Here is a 20,416-nt window from a genome sequence, read left to right as displayed (position 1 = left end):
GCTTGTGCCTGGAACATGGCCAGGGCCCAGGTTGGTGGGGAATAACACTATGTTAAAACTTTCGTGTACATTATGAGGGCTGTAGGCATAAGGGCTCTGCTCAGATAGAAGTTGCCAGAGTCTCACCTAATCACAAGCTTCAAGGAGCTTGGGGTTCTAACAAACACATCAACTGTCATGAAGCTCATGAAAAAATCATGAAGGTTGGCAACACTGCAAGGCCCTTTTACACTGAACCAGAACAGCCTTAGCGTGCATGAGAATCAGTCCTTGGAAACAGTCCAACTTAACCAAGTTTTTAGCCTGTGAATTTAACAATTTCCTTCCTTGAACACACAGATCCTGCTTCTGCAAGCTCACCATCACAGGTGGACATTGGTGTCTTTGTGAAGCCCCAGTGACCCTCCACACCAGCACAGGGGGCTGGTTGCAGCACCAGAGCCCTAGTGATTCATTTTTCAGAAAAGCCTCTGGGGCTATAATGTTACCAGCTGGTACCTTCCAGCTCACCAAATCGGATGAGTCAGTGCCAGGTAGGGAAACGCCCAGTTGTTTTTGCAGGAGGAGCATATTTCTGAGCTCAGGAAAGTGAAACTTACACTTACACTGTCCAGAGGGAGCCATGGCCGCAGAGAACCCCATGGAAAGTCTCCAGGATGAAGCTAGTTGTCCCATCTGTCTGGAATATTTTCAAGACCCAGTGATTATAGACTGTGGGCACAATTTCTGCCGAGGCTGCATCAGCCGGTGCTGGGAGGGATCTGACTCAGAAGTATCCTGCCCTCAGTGCAGAGAAACTGCTCAGCAGAGAAACCTCAGACCAAACAGGCAGCTGGCAAATGTTGTAGAAATAGCCAAAAAGCTGAGTTTCCAGGCAGGAACAGGGTCAGGAGGGGATAGTGTGTGTGATGAGCACCAGGAGCCTCTCAAACTCTTCTGTGAAGAGGACCAAACCCCCATTTGTGTGGTGTGTGACAGATCTCAGGCTCACAGAGCTCATGCTGTGGCTCCCATAGAGGAGGCTGCCCAGGAGTACAAGGTAGGGAACTTCTCTCCAGCCTAATGGGAAATAATTTTGAATTTTAGTTACAGGTTCATTTAATCACAAGTTGCCAGTCACACATACTCTCTCTCTCCTACAGCTATTGATGTATCTGCATCATTCAGCTCTGTAAAGAAAAAATGTATGAAAAATTATATAGCAACTCCTTGATAAAGGCCTCAGGCCCAGCAGGGAGATGAGGTTTCCCACTGGGATTCTGAATTCCTGTGTTCCTCCATAAGGGATTAAATTCAGATGCCAGCCTGCATTAGAGGAGGTCACTGTGCTAAACCCTGTGTGGATCCCAAGCAGCTTGAGTCCACACACAAAAGGGCTCCAGACAGTGCAGGTCCATGCTGAACACCATGGGCATTAGCCTGGGTTGCCACAAAACTAACCTGGGAAGAGCTGTCCTGTGCCAGTCTGAACTGTTTTATTGTGTATGTGGGCAAGGACCAGCCAGAGTGGTTCCATTAGTCCGACAATGCAGCCTTTTGAAATCTTCCAGAATCCACTGCTTCTGGCTACTTTTCCAGGGATGCTGGGTAACTACACAGCGGGCATTGCCACTGAAAGGGTTTAGAACAGCACTAAGTCAAACTCCAGCCATTCTTAACACTAATCAGCATCTCTAGTAGGGTTTGCTTTAGTGCTTAAGCAAGTTCTGCCCAACCAATATGCTCCCCAGGGGTTCAGGGCTGAAGTTCAATGGTCCTGGTAGTTCCTGTTGTTTGTATCACAAAGTAAGCTAAACCTTCTCAAAAATAGATTTATTTGTTCCCCACCATGGCCCATTAACACCTAATATCCCGAGACCAACACATATACAACGCTGCATATAACACCTGGGATTTGTATCATTTTGTGAGTTAAACCTTCTCAAAAACAGGTTAATTGATTCACCATCATGTGACTCCAGTTTCTTGCTGGTTTAATTCTATGGAGAAAGGGGACAAATAATTCAAAACAGTCTCAATATAAAACACTCCCTGTCTCTGTTAATGAGGTTTCATTTCCTTGGTGTTCCTGATGTTGCCGGCACCCAGTGCCGAGAGGCTGAACAACAGCTTGAGTGGTTCGTAACCCGGTGTGCTACACCCAATAATCACAACGGGGTGGAGAAGCAGAAAAGTTTATTTGCAGCTGCAAAAAGGTACAGGGAGAATAAAATCTCAAATCCTGCACCACAGAGCAGGAAGTTACACAGGCTTTTATACATCCTTTTTCCCAGCATACTTATCCAATAGCAAGCTGCTCCAAGTATCCATATAGCCAGCCAATCCAGTTCCCAGCTAGTTCCCTGATTCTCTGTATCATTTGTTAAACTATACATAAAGCTGCTTTATTCAGCATTGTTCTTCCATATCTCCCCTGTTTGGCCTTGCTTAGTTTCAGGCAGACTCTGCAACATACTGTTGCAGATTCTCAGCATAACTGCTGTGTGTGCCTCCAGGCGGGGGGGGCAAGGACACTTGGGCCTAGCATGCAGAGCTGCTGCGAGTGCCTCTAGGCAGGAGGGGGGGGGGGGGGCAAGGACACCGGGGGGCTTCATCGACACTCGTAGTCTTCCATCCCCTCGAGTTACCTAGTGGCCATGCCCCAGTGTTCCCAACAACTCCCCCCTTTGAGAACACTCAACAGCCTTGGCTCTGAGTTTTCTCACTTGGGCTACTTATTTCTTTACAATATGACTTTGCATAAGCACTTTGTGATAGCCCTGAAGAAAATGACTTATTAACTTTTGCAAAAGGGCCCTGACACATGATACCGCACAGCATAATACCAGTAATACAAGCAGTACAGGAAAGAGAAATTTCAATAGCAGGCTAAATAAACCACCAAGCCAAGACGACAAAACCCAGCCTGAAAACAAGGTTTGCAACCAATCGTTCTCTGGGGCAGTATAGGCAACCTGTGCTCCGGCTCGGGCATGGGCCTCAGCCTGTACCACCTTTTCATAGATCTCATAACTGCTATCATTTACATATACACAACATCGGGGCCCGATGAGGGCACAAACCCCTCCTTGGGATGCCAAGAGATAGTCCAAAGCCAGCCTGTTTTGGAGGGAAAACGTCCTGAGCTGCTGTACCTCTTTATTTAATGTTTTTACTGCTGACCCTAAATCACTAACCGAGTCCTCTAACTCTAAGGCCACTTTTTCAAGTACCATCTGCAGCCTTACAGTATAGCGGCCTATGCATGCCAGGGCTGGCCCGGTAAACAGTGGCGCTATTCCCAGTACAGAGCACCCTACCAGCTTCTCGGTTGTGAGGGGATTCTTCATATTGCCCGCCAATGCCTTAGTCAGTCGCCGCAGGGTCTTTTCTCGTGACTCAACAGAGGTGTCTCGGGCATTTTTAATCTTTTCTTTGGGCAGTGTGGCAGTTATGGAAAGATGAGGAACTCCATGAGCTATATAACAGCTACCTGTCCAGTTGGCTGGCAGCACCTTGTAAGCCTTTCGGCCACATACAAAATAGTGACCCTGTAGGGCCCAATAAGGACTGTTTCTTAAGGGGATTCCTGGGATATTTAAGGCTGCTTTGGCTGCTTTTTTAAACAATTCATATGCCCCTAGGGGGGCATCCCATTCTCCTGATTGGGTACAAGTGGGGGCATTTCTAATTGTGCCGTTCAAATTACACTCGCCATAGGGACCACTACAAACCCACCATTGGCTTGCTACATTGGAGATATTAACTGGACGGCAAGTTACATTTCCAAACCCCTTTTTTGTGATAAGATTATTTGTAAGTGTTTCCCTAAAAGGGGAGGAACCATTACACCCACACCGTTGGCCTCCCCTGTTGGTCTTTATCCAATACCCATCAGCCCACTGTGTAATAACACAGGAGCTCTTTCCCACAGGATGCCCATAGGGATCAGATTGGTTTCGGGTAAAACATAACACTCCCTCAGTGAGTACTGCAACTGAATACTCCTGGTCCTGATAGGTGGCTTGCTGTAAAGAGGTCTTGTTCCAGAACGGTGAGTCCGTTCTTTCCTGCTCTTTGGTGGTGGCTAATTCTGCTAGGGTCAAGGGCAACATGTCAAGGGGCATTCCCGTTTTGGGGGATAGTGGAGTTGGAGCACACACCCAGCAATCAGTCTGGTTTGTTAAAGTAGCAACATGGTGCGCAAGCAAAACAAAGGAGTTATGCTCCCGATATGCACAATTTGGAAATACCAATACAAAGAATAACAATGTTACCCAATTAATTATTACCAGAGTCTTTCCAACCCAGGGTCTCCAGTACCTGGGTGGGCCCATTTTAGCATTAAGGTGCCCGCTATTTGTGTCTTTTAAACAGTAGCTTTAGCCCGAGATCTCACTAGATGAGGAGTCAGCAGGTTGGACGGTCCACTGTTCTGCTGACGAGGGGGCAGGTACTGCCTTCAGACGAGAGTGATGGATCCAGTTCTTGTGTCCCTCGATCTTTGCCGCTGTATGGGAGATCAGCAGGACGGTATAGGGTCCTTTCCACTTTTCCTGGAGAGGCTCGTCTTTCCAGGTGCGAACAAGCACAGAGTCACCGGGCTGTAAGGAGTGAACGGGAGAGTCCAAGGGGACAGGCTGGGAATCCTTGGTATACCTGTGAAGAGACAAGAGAACAGCAGACAGGGAACACATATACTGTGACAAAAAACCATTACCCAACTCCCATTCCCCTGACAGAACCGGGGTGCCATTCATGGGCCATGCCCTTCCAAACATAATTTGAAAGGGACTGAGCCCTAATCTACCCTTTGGGAGAACGCGGATACGGAGTAGGACGAGGGGCAAAGCATCAGGCCATCGCAGTGAGGCTTCTTGGCACACTTTTGAGAGATGCCGTTTAAGGGTCTGATTGGTACGCTCCACTACACCACTGGCTTGCGGTTTCCAGGGCGTATGGAGTTTCCAGGGGATCTGTAAGGCATGTGAGATGCTTTGAATGATTTTTGACGTGAAGTGTGTCCCGTTGTCAGATTCCATCCACAGGGGGAGTCTGGTAGGGTTGACAGTCACCTACAGAGTCTTCGGTTTGATATGGAAACCCCCCACCCCACCCCAAGCACTCTCAAAATGAAACCTCCCAAAATCATTTCTGTTTCTTCAGGAAAAGATTCAGGCCCATTTGGAGATTCTGAAGGAAGAGAGAGAAAAGCTTCTGAGATTTAAAGTGACTGGAGAGGGGAAAAGCCTGGAGTATCTGGTAGGTGCCCATTGTTATTAACTTGCAGTGGGCCATCTGTTAGGAAGCTGGTCTCGGGACCCCCCACCCATGGCTTCTCCCAGCAGCCTGGGCTCCCTGGGCCTCTTTTATCCTGGCCGGGCTCCAGCTTCCAGCCTGGCCGGGAGGCTGGACCTCGGGGAGAAGAGGAGCGGTAGTTGGCTGGGTCTGTGGTGAAAAGTGGATGGGCCAGGCCCCTTGGCTTCCCTTTGCGGGTGCACCTGGTAGGACATCTGTTTGTAGGCAGCTTCCTCCATGGACTTGGGGAATGTGGGCTTTGTGTTTCTTCATGGGCATGGATGTCTGTGTTAGAGTCCTATGTCTTCGCACACATACACACACCGGCCCTGAGAAATCCTCTCTCAGGAGCAGGACCACATTATATTCTGTAGAATCTAAGCTTCCATTCCAATTAATGAGTTAATTTCTAGCCCTTGTGTCTTTCACAAAACTCCTCCCAAGGTGAGCAGACTATGTCTCGTGCAGTGCTATCTGCCTGAGTCTGCAGACATTTCTTGCATTGTTAATTATTTCTCTCCCCTCACATCTCTGTTAATGTAGTGCTCAGTCCTGCTGGCTGCTGCTCTGGGTCTGGCTTAACACAGTGTGCTGACTATGTCAGACATAGAAACATACCATGAAAAAATGTTAGGGACAAATGGGAAAGTGGTAGAAAATCCTCTCCCTAGTAACGACAGGGTACAATCATGTGTTAGACATCACAGAATTTTCAAAGAAATTCTCCCTCCTGCAGAATCAGCACTCCATGAACGGACCCTAGACTCTCTCTCTAACCCTTACCTTTCCTTTCTTTTAAAAAAAAATAGATACAGACACAAAACAAGAGGCAGAAGGTTGTATCTGAATTTCAGCAACTGTGGCAGTTTCTAGAAGAAGAAGAGCAACTCCTGATGGCCCAGCTGGAAAATCTGGAAAAGGCGATTGTGAAGATACAGAATGACAATGTCATTAAAATGTCTGAGGAGATTTCCCGTCTCAGCAACTTGATCAGTGATCTGGAGGGGAAGTGTCAGAAGCCAGCAAGTGAATTCCTGCGGGTGAGACTGAGTTATAAACATCCCTGATCCAAACACAGGGACAGGACAGCTCCTGAATCATGGGCACTGGAGACCAGCAGTCAGAGGTCACAGTGTAATTCAGTGTGTGCATTCCTGAAATGTGAATTATTGTTTCTCTTTGAAGAATTACAGACTCATTTATATTAGAGATGACATTAACTCAGCAAATCCATGGCCCTAGGGCCAAGGCAGGGCCTCTTTTACCCCTATCTGCAAAATCCCTTCTCTGGGATCCCCAGTGGGCAGCATTTGGGACTAAAATTGTTTTTCTGTCTCTTTCCTCTCTAGGATGTCAGAAGCACCTTGAGCAGGTATGTGGCTCTATTTCACTTCCCCTCATTCTTCACGATGCTGTGAAAGGGCTTGGAGAGTGTATCGACTCTACATTTCATAAAAATATAAGAATGGCCATACTAGGTCAGACCAGTATCCTGTCTTCCAACAGCAGCCAATGCCAGGTGCCCCAGAGGGAATGAACAGAACAGGTTATCGTCAAGTGATCCATCCCCTGTCACCATTCCCAGCATCTGCCAAACACAGGCTAGGAACAGCAAGCTGGTTTATAGCCACTGATGGACGTATGCTCCATGAACTTATCTAGTTCTTTTTTTAACCCTGTTTGTGTCTTGGCCTTCACAACATCCTCTTCCACAGGTTGACTGTGCATTGTGTGAAGAAATACTTCCTTTTGTTTGTTTTAAAACTGCTGTCTATTAATTTCATTTGGTGACCCCCTAGTTCTTGCATTATGAGAAGGAGTAAATAACACTTTCTTATTTACTCTCTCCACACCAGTCATGATTTTAAAGACCTCTATCATAGCCCCCCTCTTAGCCGTCTGTTTTCTAAGATGAAATGTCCCAGTCTTATTAATCTCTCCTCATATGGCAGCTGTTCCATAACCAGTATCATTTTTGTAGTGCTTTTCTGAACCTTTTTTGAGATGGGGTGACCAGGTCTGCATGCAATATTCAAGATTTTGCATGAATTTATATAGACGCAATGTGATATTTTCTGTTGTATTAACTATCTCTTTCTTAATGATTCCCAACATAGTTAGCTTTTTTGACTATCACTGCACATCGAGGGGATATTTTCAGAGAACTATCCACAATGACTTCAGGATCTCTTTTTTGAGTGATAGCAGCTAATTTAGACCCCCTCATTTTATAACTATAGATGGGATTATGTTTTCCAATATGTATTACTCTGCATTTATCAGTATTGAATTTCATCTGCCAAATTTTTTACCCAGTCACCCAGTTTTGTGAGATCCCTTTGTAACTCTTCACAGTCTGCTTTGTACTTAACTATCTTGAGTAGTTTTGCATTATCTGCAAATTTTGCCACCTCACTGTTTACCCCAGATCATTTATGTATATGTTGAATAGGACTGATCCCAGTACAGACCCCTGGGGAACACCACTATTTATCTCTCTCCATTCTAAAAACTGATAATTTGTTCCTACCCTTTGTTTCCTATCTTTTAATCAGTTACTAATCCATGAGAGGACCTTCCGTCTTATCCCATGACAGCTTACTTTGCTTAAGAGCCTGTGGTGAGGGATCTTATCAAAGGCTTTCTGAAAATCTAAGTACACTATATCCACTGGATCCCCCTTATCCACATGTTTGTTGACCCCCTCAAAGAATTTTAGTAGATTGGTGGTGCATGATTTCCCTTTACAAAAACCATGTTGACTCTTCCCCAACAAATCATGTTCATCTATGTATCTGATAATTCTGTTCTTTACTATAGTTCCCCAGGGCACTGCAGCAAAATATATGGGGCAAGGTCACGTTCAGAATGTAATTCCCATTTATGCATTTAATCCTCACCCTTTAACACAGGACTCTTGAATTATCTATTCAGTGGGAAAGATTGGCCTACAGTATTTCCTAGAGATGTTACATCCCTGGGGAATTGGCTGCCTCAGAACCCCGAGGATCAATATGGGCCTTTCACCTCAAGGCACTGGTTACAATCATGCCCTGGACAGCAGGAATCAAGAGTCTTTACCACCTCAGGACTGTTTGGAGACCTGTGTGGAAGGAACTGGTGGGGGCGGGGGCCCCTGAGGTTTCAATCTAGTTCCTGAAAGAACAATCTGATAACACTGTGCGCATGAAATATGGGAACATACTAGTATTAGTGCATGGAGGCGAAGGAGTGAATTGGTCATGAAAACATGATTCCCCTTTGATGTACAGATCTGCTCTGTCCAGGCCAGAGATGAAGAATATTAATGGGGCCTTTAGGGAAAGGTTGCACTGCCATGGCCAGTGCTGTGCCTGCTCTGAGACTGGGAGAAGTGGAGGAATTCTAACTCCAGGCCCATAAGAGCAGCAACTTCCACTAGCAAGGAATTATAATGAGTCACTAAAAGAAACATAATATCATGAAATTCTTCCTCTCCAGGTGCGAGAAGGGGAAGTTCCTCCAGCCAGTGGAGATTTCTCCTGAGCTGGAAAAGAGACTCAGTGATTTCTCCCAGCAAAATATTGCTCTAATGGAGATTCTGTGGAAGTTCAAAGGTACTGAGAAGGGATCTAGGAAAGGAAACCAGGGTGTGTCTCTGGGACTATGGGTGGAGATGGGCTCTGGGCAACTGGTTCAATTAGATTATGTACCTATTTAATAACAAGTAGAAAGCAGACAAACTGAGCAGATGAAGTAAGGGCCCAGGTGCCAGGATCTTTCACATTGTTTCACTCTGTGAACTTTGGTACAATCATTAAGGTAAAAATGTACAAAATTTGGGGTACCTCAGTTTCTCTCTTCCAACTACAGAACTACGGGGCATGTGCTCCAGAGCTTTTTAGCAGCCTCACATGCAGCTGGAGTCCGTAGGATCTGCAGGTGCCCATTACCAAGGAACTCCGGGCCCCAGGTGCCTAAGGCCTTGTCTATCTACACCACAGAGTTTTGTCGATTCCAGTTACGCCAACAAACAGCCACTACTATAATTAAACCACTGTTGCATGTCCACACTGTGCTCCTTGTGTCGGCAAAGCACATCCACAATAGTAGCTTTGCGTTGACACAGACAGCTCTGGGTAGCTATCCCACTGTGCCACTGGTCAGAAGGTGCTTTGTGAAGGGTTTGCAATGCCTCATGCAGGCAGGTAGAGAGTCACATGATGAAGGTTTCTCAATCTCATTGTTCCATGGGCATCCTACTGTATGGCCAGCTATTTTTCAACTGCCCTGGCAACCTGCACCCCAGCCATCACTGTCAGAAAGCATGGATACTACGCTGCTGTTCAGTATTGTGCTGTGCTGTGTATTGTGCTTGTATTGAACACAAGGCTATAGGGGGAACCCAATGGGGGGCTATTTGGCTGGAGGATGCCTTGAAGGAGCATTTTAACACTGAGCCACAGTAACGTGTGTTGCTGTAGTGTGCTGAACCTGGCATTGTTTCTTTGCACTGTGCTATGAACCTTGTAATGATTTCTGTGTGTGCCTGAAAAGTTACACATCTTAGATCCCTTTTTAGAGTAACGCTTGATAATATGACCAAACTGACACTGCTGAACAGTAATTAGGGTTACCATACGTCCGTACTTTCCCGGACATGTCCAGCTTTTTGGTTCTTAAATCACCATCTGGGAGGAATTTTTAAATATCTAAAAACGTCTGGGATTTTGCCACATCGGTTGGGACGCCCTTTGTCCCGATATTGGGGACCGCTCACCTCACCACACACACCAAAGTCCCGGGGCTGGTGGCGATTCCTGGGGCAGCTCCCGGCACCTGCCCGCTGGCAGGAGCCTGCAGTGTGGGTGGCCCCTTGGCACAGAGGCAGAGGTGGTCTCCGCGTGCTGCCTCCTGCCCAATCAGAGCTGCGGGGGCAGAGCCTGCAGGTGCCGGCAGCGGGCAGCGAGCCCTCCGCCCCCGCCCTGACCCGACCTGACCCGAACCTAGGAGCCAGATGGACCTTCCGGATGCTTCCTGGGAGCCGCCCCAGGTAAGCACCGCTGGGACTCCCCACCTCGCCCCCCGGAAGGTGCCTCTGGCTCTTAGGGTCGGGTCGAGTCAGGGGTGGGGGGGGAGGGCTCTCTGCGTGCTGCCGGCACCTGTAAGCCCCACTCCATGGCTACGGCAGCTCCCATTGGTGCTTTTCTTTGGTGCTGACCAATGGGAGCCATGGAGCTCACGCTTGTGGCGGGCGCAGCACGTGGAGACCCCTTGGCTGCCCCTGATCCTAGGAGCCAGAGCGACCTGCGGCAGGAGGGGTGAGTAGGCGAGTGGGGCATGGTGGTGAAGAGGCGAGCGGCGAGGGAGCCAGTGGCTGGCTGGTGGGTGGGTGAGGAGGCAAGTGGCAGGCGGGGAGGGTGAAGAGGCGAGCGGCGAGCCAGCGGTGGGCAGTGAAGAGGCGAGCGGCGAGCCAGCCAGCGGTGGGCGGGGTCCAATGGGGCAGAGAGGGGGCAGAGTTGGGGACTTTGGGGAAGGGGTTGGAATGGGGGCAGGGAAGAGGTGGAGTTGGGGCGGGGGCAGGTGGGGCAAGCAAATACCCCCCTCCCCCCCCCAATGTAGTGTCCTCTTTTTTGAATATTCAAATATGGTAACCCTAACAGTAATACAAGAAGCCCACAGAAGTGTGTGTTTGTGTGGGGGAAGCATGTGTGACAGCATGTGGGGGGGTTGTGCATGAGAGAGAGAGAGAATGTGTTGGCGGAGCGTGTGAGAGACTGTGTGTGTGGGGAGTGTGTGTTAGGGGGCTTATTCCTTCACCCACTTACTTCCCTGGTCCTTCTCGCATGAACAGAGAGCAACAATACCCGAAGTCCAAAGGTGCAAACAATTCAAAGTTTATTGGGGTGAACTTCCAGCAAGCATGATTCCAGTTTCCTTCCTTAGTATCCTCCTTCCCAGTTCTGACACCACAAAGCCTTACACCTGTGTCCCTGTTCCCATTCCTGCCCTTAGCCAAACATGATTCCAACTTCCTTACTCCCATTCCCTGTTCCCATTTCCCCCTTTAGCAAAACATGATTCCAATTTTCTTACCCCCATTCCCTGTTCCCATCTCCCCCTTTAGCAAAACATGATTCCAATTTTCTTACCCCCATTCCCTGTTCCCATCTCACATGCCCACCCCCACCCCCAGAGCCGTCACTTCCTCATTGACTACAGATTATATAGTAAAACTTGAGTTCTGCTTAGCTATACCTTAACCAATCATTTTCCTGAAATTTAACTAACCAATCCTAACATATTGTAACATGATTATGTAACCAATTATATCCCACCACCTCAATTAGTTTACACCCAGCAAAATTAATTCTACAGCAGACAGGAACAATCACAGAACCAGACAGATTATACAGACAAACAACAGCAAAGTGGGAACTATAATGACAAAAAAAATACAGAAGTGAGGATTTCACATCCCAGCTATTGATAAGTGAGTTCTTGCCAGACAGGATGCTATCAAACTAAGTTTCCTTTTACATTTTCTAGGCACTTCCCTTTCTCTGGAGGTGATAGGAATACAATCCTGTCCTGATAGTGCCTGACAGCCCAATAGCACCTTATTTCAATGTGACTAGTTTGGAATGTGAGGATGTGACCGTTCGCTTCCCAGCTTATGGCTGCCTCTGCTGCTTAGCCAAAGGCCTTAGCCTAAGAACAGGGCCTCAGACTGTCACAGTAAGAGAAGGCCCTTACACCAGCAGACAGTGATTTTGATTCTTTCTTTTATATCTCTATCACTAGCCAAGTGATAAGAATACACCTAAATTCTTAGAGTATAGGCCTTTACAGACAGGCCTGAATATCTATATCCTAACAGTGTGTATGTGAGAAAGAGAGACAAATTGTGTATGTGGGACTTCCTGGGGCTTTGAAAGGGGAGGGACACATGTCTACATAGCTGGATGAATGGCAGCAGATTTCCAAACAGTGAGCAGAGCGGTTACGGTGGGCATCGTGAGATACCTTCCGGAGGCCAGTTACAGCAACGTAACAAACACAGTGTCTACACTGACACTTTGTTGATCTAACTTTGCTGCAAAAATCTCTATGCCTCCCATTGAGGTGGTTATATTTTGTCAGTAAAGCAGGAGAGTTTTGTCACCAAGAGGTGCATTGTAGTGTGTACACCTCCACTGTTTTGTCAATGAAAGCTGCCTTTTGCCGACAAAACAGTGTAGACAAGGCCTAAAGGTCGGCACCCAAAACGTAAACCCTCAATTTAAGGCCACTTTTGAAATGTGGACCCAGCTCACCATTGTGCTCTGGCCCCGTGTGGCAGCTTGTGTGGGCCAAAGGGGCTGTAGGGAAGGTGTAAACCCAGGGGAATCCTCGCAGCACAGGAGCCTCTTGTGCCTCCAGCTCCTCCACAGCAGCTGCAGGCTCAAGGAGTGTTCCCGGGAAAGCAGGGAATAGAGTGGAGTTGTTGAGGGCTGGGCAGAGGAGGAAGGGGTGGAGCAGGAATAATGGGGTGTGGCCAGGGTAAAGCTGTGCCTTTGACACTGCCTCCGGGAGAAGTCATCTAGGGGCCACTGGACCAGAGGTGCAACTCAGGCTGGACCTCCGGACTTCCGCAGCCTGTGCCAATGTCTGCACTGACCCCAGCAGCTACTGAATAGGAGAACCACAAACTGCTTCCCCCATCCTTTTACCAGTGCAGGGGTGAATGAGGCCCATTGAGCCAATTCTCTCCCTGACTCAGTTTCCACATTTATGAAATAATTTTAAGATTATTTGTATTTCAGTCTATGCAGAATGAAAGCCCCATTGTGCTGAGCTCTGTACATATACTGAGCTCTGTACATATACTGAGACCCAAAGAGCTCACAATTCAGGCTCCTCATCCTGAAAAGTCTCAGCATCCCACTGATGTGAAAGAGGCCAATGTTTGTAAAGTTACATTAATGCTAAAATCTTTGCAGGATCTGGCCTGGCTCATGACAAAATGTAAAAGGAGAATGAGAAATCAGCTGGGTTTGGAGGATGAGGGAACAGAAAATCTGTCTTCCACATAGTGTCTCTTTGAGTGGTTCTGAGGCTTCATGGATATTGGTTCTGTTGATTTGAGACGCTTGAATGAAAGAGAAAATAGGATGATTCATATTAGCCTTTGTTAAAAATCTGGGTGTGTCTCTGTCTCTCTTCAACTGTTTTTCTCTCATAATTAAAATACAATTATGTCAATTAAGAGTGAGGATGTCACAAATATGACAGCATGAAATATCATCTGTCTTATGCTTTCCCCCTCCAGACATTCTGCCATCTGAACTGGAAACAATAAGAGGGAAATCCTTAGGATCACACAGACCAGGTGAGACTTCAGGTGGAGATTATCATTAAATAAAGAGGAAAATCCCATGAAAACATTTTCATGAACTTCTAGATAAATGTACAAACCAAACCAACACTGACCATGACACCCCCCCCTAAAAATAAAAATAGAAACAAAAACATGAAATACTAAAAGAAAAGGAGGACTTGTGGCACCTGTGGCTCACGAAAGCTTATGCTCAAATAAATTGGTTAGTCTCTAAGGTGCCACAAGTCCTCCTTTTCTTTTTGCAAATACAGACTAACACGGCTGCTACTCTGAAACATGAAATACTAAGAAATCCCAAGCCGAAATCACACAAACAATCCTGATACCATCCTTAGTGTTGAGTCCCTGCACCCACTGACGAACAGAAACACTCTCCCTGACCAAGAAACACTCTGAGGCTAGGCCTACATAGCAATGTAAGCGTAAGGGATTTGAGTCTGCTGACCTCTTGTCAGGGAATCCTGGGCTTGAGCATCAACACTGCATTTTAACTCTAGGTTAAGAATTTTCTGCACTGGGGGAAACTCGACTGCCAATCCTGTTTCCTAACTGTGGTGGTGCTATTGATGGGACGCGGGTGCCCGTAAGGAGCACGTGAGTACATACGCCGCGTAATTAGCTCATTTGGTGGCTGTCTCCATTTGAGAGGGCATTATACTGAATTACTGTCTAGTCGGATAACTGGGTTCTCCAGCTCTAGGCTCGGTCACATTGGCAAAAACATGCCCCTGTGCCTGTCCTAAGGATAATGAGGACATCAGTCTCCAGGGTGTCAAACTATTACAGTGAAACTTTGTAATTCTTAATTTTTCAAATACGATGATCAATGATCAAGTTTTTGCTTGCTTGCTTGATTTTTTCAGTTTGTTTTGAAGTTTGACATAAAATGAAGGTGTCAGAGGGAAGACACACACACATTCCAGTCTGGCTGCTGCTTGCTGCAAAGTGGCAAAATCCATCCCCAAGGCTTGGGATGCAGTGTGCTCCAGCAACCCTGGGGAATCCCTTATCCCTGCCATCACCACACCCCCAGACCTCTGGGATGCTGCGGAGAAGTTTTGGTGCTGGCTCCCACTGACCACCCTAACAGTGCATGCTGCCCAGGTGACCCTGCACCTGCAGCCCAAGAGAGGGCAGGAGGGCCTGGAGTAAGGGCCAGTGAGCAGAGCAGGGCCCATAGCAGCTGCCCTGCAGGGAGAAGAAGTGGCAGAGCTCTCGGCTCAGTATGGCTGAGGGAAGGATGACCCACCTCCTAACTTTGCTCCCTGCTCCAGGCAAGCTCCGTGCACCACCATGGAGGAGAAACTTCCACCACCACTGTGGGAGGAGCAGGAAGGGGGACCTCTCGGCCAGGTAGTAATGCTGTGTCTGGCATGCTGTGCTGGCTGCCTGTAGCACTGCTCCTCTGCCTCCAGGAACTATAGGATACACCCAGAAGACTTCCACACCCAAGTCAAGCCACGGATGCATGCACATAGGAAACCAATAGGGCTTGGACCCTGGGTTCCAGTTTAACATGGGCTCTGACCCTCCAGACCTGCAGGGTCCTGGGACTCTGGATCAGAGCCCTAGATTAGCATATTTGCAGTGTGGATGCAATGAGGGTTTGGCTTGAGCCCAGGCTCAGACCCTGGCTTAAACTGCTGTGTAGATACACTCTCCCTCACCAACACAGATATGTCATTAATGCTGACCCTGGCATTTCCATACATGTCCGTAAGCCCTTTAAATATTAAATTCAAAGGGTTGCCACATTTTTTTTCCTTTCCCCTATGTGAGAGGCTCGCTCCGATTGCTCTTCGCCAGCATCCCATCTTTCTCTTCAGCTGGGCTGGGCTGAGATCTCCCATTTGAGTTTCTCTCTTTCTCCTCTGTTAGAGATATGGTCCCTCTGTGATGTTGCCACATCCTCCCTGCTCTCTGGGCTGGAGAAGGGGCCACTCTCTGGCCTGAGTGGATCACCCCCAATACCCATCCCCTTCTCTTCTCCCAGGCCAGGGAGAGAAGGACAGGCTCAGTATAGAGCTTCCCCCAGGTTTATATCTATTACCTTCCTCCTCTAACTCCCCTCCCTGCAACTTCAGGTTCTCACCTTCCTCTCTAACCCTCAGAGGAGAAGCTCCAGCAGGAAAAGCAGGGAGATGCTATTTGCATGTACTGGGACATGGTGGATCTACGCCTTCCCAAAGCTAAAGGCCCGTCCCCTCAACTAAGGGGGAGAAACCATGAAGCCCAGGGAGCAATGGAGTATTTGGGACAATGAAAGAGAAACCAGGACAAGGAGAGAGGTCAGAAGTTTAAAAATGAGGGAGCCAGAAGGGGACACCAAGCAGAGAACCCCAGAGAGCATCTGTTGCTCCTCAACGGTGTCTAAGGAGTCAGTGAACACTGCCCAGGGGAACTGTGCCTGGAGACATGATTTTAAAAGGGAATGGATATACATGCCACAGTCTCAGAGCACTTCTTCCTCCCTCCAGATTTGTCCTCCTGCAGTGATGTGTGGCCATCTTGGCCATCACCAGGAGGAGATTAATAAGGAGGTCTTGCCACTTTCTGAAGTCACAAATGGGGTGTGTATACATCAGGAGGTGCAGGGAATATTGCAGCCAGAACTTTAGTAAGAGGTTCAAAAAGAGCTGGAAAAGGGGCTGCAAGCTGACACACCACCTAATATCCCCAGTGGGCTGTGGAACAAAAGTGGAGTACAGGCTGGCCCACCACAGTTCCTCATTTTCTCTCCTGTAGGTCCCACCATTTGGAGTCAGGATGGAACACAAAGGCAAGGAAGTGGATGGTGTGGAGCACAAGCATGTACAGATGTTCTCGGGGACTGGTACAGAGGTGGACCAGCTGGATGTCCTTCAGCCAATACAGGTGGTGTGTCAAAGGTGGCTGGGGAGGCTTGTGGTGCAAGAGGTGATGATGAGTTACAGAGGGCCAGCTGTGAGGGATGAGTGGGAAACACCTTCTCACAGGACCTGGTTGAGGAAAGCAAGAGAAGCAAGAGGCTAGGTTGTCCTCACCTTCTGGAACACAAAGGAGGGGACATGTAGGGTGGGCAGCCCCGTGCACTGGCTGAGCACTGTGGGCTCCATCCAGTCACTCTAGTTCTGAGTCTGGTTGTACCATCCAGGGCTATCCTCTGATGCACCAAGGGGGATTCAACCACCTGCACACTAAGGTGTGGAAGAGTAGGGAGATGCAGCTGGGAAGGAGGGAAAAAGCAGCCACCACAGAAAGTCTCAGCAGCCAGGGGGACGAACTGCCAGGGCATCTCTGCTTATTCTCAGGCATTCAGGAGAGAGAAGCAGCTCCCCAGGCTGGTGTTGTAAATCAGAGACGCTGTGCTCTAATCTCTGTGACCCTTTCTCCTCCAGACTCTTTCCCACCTGAGCTAGAGCAGGGAAGGGAGGATCTCTGGGATCACACATCCAGGGTGAGCTTTGGGGGAGTTTTTCCTTCCATTAACAGAAAATGTCCATGAAAGCAACTCTCCCACACAGCAATAACCAGAGACACTTGCACTGCCCAGCCCTAAAGCCACCTTAATTGTGATCTGAGAATTTGTATTGACATTGACAAGCCTTTCCAATATTACCTTCAAGGTGGTCAGGAGAGAGAGCCTCCTGGTTGCCACACCCTTCCCCATTTCACCTGGGGGACAGACTGTTCCCCATGGCTCTTCTCCTTTGGGCAGGGCTGGACTGTGCCATTGCAGCTGCTTTGTGGGTTGGGGAGATGGTGTCTCTCTAGTGCTGCCACCTGCAGACCTCCCTTCTCTCTGGGCTGGCAAGGGGCTGCCCCACCCATTGCCACCTCCTGCTTCCTGCTCACTGGCCTTGAACTATTGGCTCTTCCCCTGTGCTGCGTCTTCATCTCTGCTCCCAGGCCTGGCAGTGGAGGATGCATTTATGGGAGGAGACTCCCTCTGGGGTTCAAAGTTGGTACCTGCCTCCACAGGACTCTCCTAATTACAAGCTTTTGCTACCTTCCTTGCCAAGTCTCTGTTGCTGGGAATGAACCAGCCCCAGCTGGGGAGCAGGGAGCTGCAGGCTCTATATTCAAATGAGAAAGTACAGAAGTGGATCCCATTACACAGGTTGAGGAACTGTCAAGCAGGGATGTTAGGGAGTGTGAGAAATGGTCCCAGATTCCCCCAGGGCTGAACTCTGATTTTCTCTCTCCCGTAGTGAATGTGATTCTGGATCCAGACACGGCTCATCCCCGACTCATCCTGTCTGAGGATCAGAAAAGTGGGAAATGGGGAGACACCAGGCAACATCTGCCGAACAATCCAGAGAGATTTGACTCCTGGGCCTGTGTGCTGGGCTCTGAGGGATTCACTTCAGGGATATATTGCTGGGATGTGGAGGTGGGGGACAGAGGATTCTGGGCTGTGGGAGTGGCAAAAGAGTCTGTGAGGAGGAAGGGAGAAGTCAGCTTTAACCCTGAAGTGGGGATCTGGGCTGTGCAGTAGTTGGGTCTGTTCCAGGCTCTCACCTCCCCTGCAACCATACTACCCCTGAGCCAGGTCCCCAGGAGGATCCAGGTTTGTCTGGACTGTGAATGGGGCCAAGTGACATTTTTCGATGCTGATAACAAGGCCCCAATCTTCACTTTCCCACCAGCCTCTGTCCCTGCGGAGAGAATCTACCCCTGGCTCGGGGTGGGGGCAGGATCCGAGCTCAGACTGTGTCCCTGAGACACAGGGGGTGGAATATTGCACTGAGGACCCTGAAATCAGCCTCTCTAGCCTTGGAAACTCCAGTCTTTATGACCCTGCAGGGTCCTTGGGGTCTCATGTCTGGACTGTGAAACCACAGAAAGAAGCAAGTAATCAAGATGGAGAAGCCAATCTCATTGCCCAGGGAGCTATTTAGACTGTTTGTCGCTATCTTCTATGGTCCAGGAGGACTCTGGGGAGCTTCAGTCAGACAGTGTCACTAATACATGGGGGGAATTAAAAAATGGGCTTCCCTAGCCCCAGTCATGCTAGTCTCTATGACCCTGGAGGACTCCCGTGTACCCAACCCTCTGGTTCCTTATTCCATCTCCTCCCCCTCCATCTCTGCAGCACCAGGAATTTTGGGAGGCGGGGGGGTGAGAGAGAAAGGGAGACCCATTGAAGCTGCAGGAGAAGCAGAGGGTCACTGTGGGGCAGGGAGGGATGTAGGGTTTTGGTGGGAGAAGTAATTGCTGGGCTGGGGGACAGGCAGATGTGGTGGCAGCAGGGATAGAGAATTAATTAATTGGGATTTGGAGTTTAGAGAGAAGCTGGAACCTCTACACCAGCAGGGAGCATTTTGTACAAAACTCTTTAATCAGATCTCATTGGGGTCCCCCAGTGACAGCTCCTGCAACAGGGGCCAAAGTCACATTCCTCTGTAGATATGGGATGTCTCTATTTGTCACACAGACATAGGGGATAGGCAGGGGAAAATTAAAAACCAAGAGACAGACCAGAAACCATTATAGAATCTTCTTTAAAAATCTCTTTTTGGGGAGGGGGGGTCAAGCGGTGTGTCAATCTCATGATTTTCTAAGAATTAAGAACATAAGAACGGCCAGACTGGGTCAGACCAAAGGTCCATCTAGCCCAGTATCCTGTCTTACGGCAGTGGCCAATGCCAGGTGCTTCAGAGGGAATGAACACTGGAAGAAGCAGGGACAAAGTGGGTTTAACCAGAGGGAGTAGAGGAAGCAAGAATAAAGGGAGAGTCCTAGAAAAAGGGTGAAAAACAGAAATGGATAGAGTGAAAGGAAAACATTCTTGAGAGGGGAAACACCCAGGGGGAGCAAATGGGGAAGGGGTAAAATTGGGGGACAGAATGGAGACTATGAGAGAAAAATAATCAGTTAACAGTGACTAGAGGAGAATGGAGAAGTCAGAAATAAACCAGGGTGGGTAACAAAAGCTAAAAAAGATTATGAGCAAAAATGGATAGAATGAAAGGAAAGAGAGAAGGAAAGAGAGTGTGTGAGAGAGGGAGAGATGACTTATAAAATGTTACTGAAAGTAAAGCTGTAACTCTTTAATTTCATACATTAATTCATGGACATTTGTGCCATTTTAGTTCCTCAAAAGAACTATGCTTCAATTTTTTGGACATTTTCCCATATGTTCTGGTTACTGAAGATCCTCTCAGCTGCTTTAAAGCCTGACATTTACTTAATGTAAATGAAGCCTACAAAAAGTTCTGTTGGCTTGTTTCCCTTTAATTTCCCAGCTGTGATTTTTGAAGGCCTTCATGAAGGGGCAGGACTAACTCAGAAATTTTAAAAGGCAGCTCCTAAGTACCAGAGGAGCTAGCAAATCAGGGAGTTTTGTGAGGGAGTTTAGAGATGGAAAACGAGAGCCAGATATACCTAACAAACATTCATAGAATCGTAGAAGATTAGGGTTGGAAGAGACCTCAGGAGGTCATCTAATCCAATCCCCTGCTTAAAGCAGGACCAACCCCAACTAAATCATCCCAGACAAGGCTTTGTCAAGCCAGGCCTTAAAAACCTCTAAGGATGGAGATTCCACCACATCCCTAGGTATCCCATTCCAGTGCTTCACCACCCTCCTAGTGAATAGTTTTTCCTAATATCCAACCTAGACCTCCCCCACTGCAACTTGAGACATTGCTCCTTGTTCTGTCATCTGCCACCACTCAGAACAGTCTAGCTCCATCCTCTTTGGAACCCCCCTTCAGGTAGTTGAAGGCTGCTATCAAATCCTCCTCCTCTCTCTTCTTTTCTGCAGACTAAATAACCCCAGGTCCCCCAGCCTCTCCT

At 48.2% G+C, this 20,416-nt stretch overlaps 1 pseudogene across 1 annotated transcript; it reads left to right on the top strand.

Moving 5' to 3' along the window:
- The first annotated feature begins 326 nt into the window (after positions 1-326).
- On the top strand, positions 327-18,763 carry LOC311530565 (zinc finger protein RFP-like; annotated as a pseudogene). The gene is made up of 8 exons (XR_014714571.1): positions 327-1,039; positions 5,146-5,241; positions 6,087-6,317; positions 6,627-6,649; positions 8,758-8,873; positions 13,568-13,627; positions 16,382-16,510; positions 17,827-18,763. The product of XR_014714571.1 is annotated as a zinc finger protein RFP-like (transcript).
- The last annotated feature ends 1,653 nt before the right edge of the window (positions 18,764-20,416 follow it).

This window comes from Lepidochelys olivacea, assembly GCF_965140295.1.
Source record: "Lepidochelys olivacea isolate rLepOli2 genome assembly, chromosome: 14".
NCBI lineage: Eukaryota > Metazoa > Chordata > Testudines > Cheloniidae > Lepidochelys > Lepidochelys olivacea.
This window is presented reverse-complemented; position numbering and strand designations above follow the sequence as displayed.